At 48.1% G+C, this 2,012-nt stretch overlaps 1 pseudogene; it reads right to left on the bottom strand.

The window, feature by feature from the left end:
• Window positions 1–1,370: 1,370 nt before the first annotated feature.
• On the bottom strand, window positions 1,371–1,737 carry LOC139226980 (histone H2B 3-like; annotated as a pseudogene).
• Window positions 1,738–2,012: the final 275 nt, after the last annotated feature.

The following is a 2,012-nucleotide window of genomic DNA, read 5'->3' as shown; positions in this document are numbered from 1 at the left end:
GAACAGTCACAGCCGGTTATTTTGAAACAAAACACACTTCAAGGTTGAATGTTAATGGGATTAAAAAGGTCACAAATATTTCAAATCCAAAATGTAAATTATTCCCCGATCAAATTGGCTAGACCTCAGAAAACAAAAGTGCATTCATTTTTCAGGAGCTGTGAATCAATCAGTTTGCTCCTACAGGGTGTAAATCATTAAAACATAATTGCAGAGAGCCAGAGTTGATTTCCAGCCTTGACCAGTTTAATTCTCTGCTGCAAAAGAACAATTTTGGCACAGTACAAACCACACTGTACCCATTTACCGAGGGAACATGGTCACCTCCCTCGCTCCCAACCTCAATCTTGGTGCCACTGGGAGAGGTTGAGTGAGGCCCAATCCATTTCTGACAGAGAAAGAAGGGGCAAGATCAGTAGAGGGAGTCACACCAGACCTCTGGCACTCCTCCTCTACCAGCACTGGCAGAGAGCTGGCAGCAGGCTCTCGGCCTTGGGTTAGATATAAGGCAGGTGAAGATATAGGGGCAGGAAAGAGGAGAATATGTCCCTTTTGAGACATCCAGTGGTCGTGAAAGACGCTATATAAATCCAAGACTTTCTTTTTTCCCCAAATAAGAGAAAGTCAAGGAAACTGGGTTTGAAATGCATACCTCAAAAACATCTTGGGTATCTTCAATTATATCCACGAGCTTTACTTGATCGTATTTCATTTGCAGTGCTACATGTTGGCCGTTGGCTCAGTGGGTAGCACACTCACCTCTGAGTCAGAAGGTTGTGGGTTCAAGTCCCACTCCAGAGACTTGAGCACAAAATCTAGGCTGACACTCCAGTGCAGTGCTGAGGGAGCGCTGCACTGTCGGAGGTGCCGTCTTTCATTCTGGACATTAAATCGAGGCCCTGTCTGTTCTCTGGACGTAAAAGATACCATGGCACAATTTCTAAAAAGAGGAGGGGGAGTTATCCCCGGTGTCCTGGCCAATATTTATCCCACAATTAACATAACAAAAACAGAGTATCTGATCATTATCACATTGCTGTTTGTGGGAGCTTGCTGTGCGTAAATTGGCTGCCGCGTTTCCCACATTACAACAGTGACTACACTCCAAAAGTACTTCATTGGCTACAAAGCGTTTGGGACGTCTGGTGGTCGTGAAAGGTGCTATATAAATGCAAGTCTTTCTTTTCATTGCACTCTCAAGATAAGCTTGGCTAGAAAGGAACTCAAAGCGACAAGCGAACAAGAGAGACGGTGATTGGAGCCTTCAGTCCCAATACCAAGAAGAGCGCAGCTCCAAGATCTCAGATCTTCAGGATGGGAGGGGGATTCATTATTTTTTTTTTTTTTTTAAGGTGGAGGATCAAGATGCTCTATTTGCAGCTGGTGTATTTGGTGACCGCTTTCGTCCCTTCGGAGACGGCGTGCTTGGCCAGTTCCCCCCGGCAGCAGCCGGCAGACGGTGGTCTGGATCTCCCGGGAGGAGATGGTCTGCCGCCGGCTGCAGCGGATCAGGCGGAAGGCCTCGCAGGCGACGCGCTCGAAGATGTCGCTGGCGAAGGAGTCGATGACACTCATGGCCGTGTCGAGGTGGACCCGCCTCAGCACCTTGTAAATGCAGATGCCGTAGCTCTGCTTCCTGGTCTTTCTGCGCTTCTTCTCGCCTTTGGCCCGTTCTTTGGTGGCCGCTTTCTTTCGCCCCTTTTAAGGAGCGATGCCCTTGGACGCCGCTTCAGGCATGTTACATGCACAAGGCGGCTAGTGAGGGGTAAGAAGAAATAGCCAAAAAATAAATGACTGCACATTGTCATTAATGTTGTGTATCTGTAAAGCAGGCACTTCCATGTTCCGCCACCAGGGAGCGCAACCCCTGAAGTCCCAAGGGATCCCAGCATCCCTTGGGAGCACTGTATATAAGCCAGCCCCTAAGGCCTGTTCCTCACTCTGGAGTGTCTTAATAAAGACTGAGGTCACTGTTATTTTAACCTCCCTGTGTGCAGTCTCATCTGTGTTAG

The sequence above is a fragment of the Pristiophorus japonicus genome, chromosome 16 (assembly GCF_044704955.1).
Source record: "Pristiophorus japonicus isolate sPriJap1 chromosome 16, sPriJap1.hap1, whole genome shotgun sequence".
Lineage (NCBI taxonomy): Eukaryota > Metazoa > Chordata > Chondrichthyes > Pristiophoridae > Pristiophorus > Pristiophorus japonicus.
Note: the sequence above shows the minus strand (reverse complement) of the source record. Positions and strands in the feature narration are given on the sequence as shown.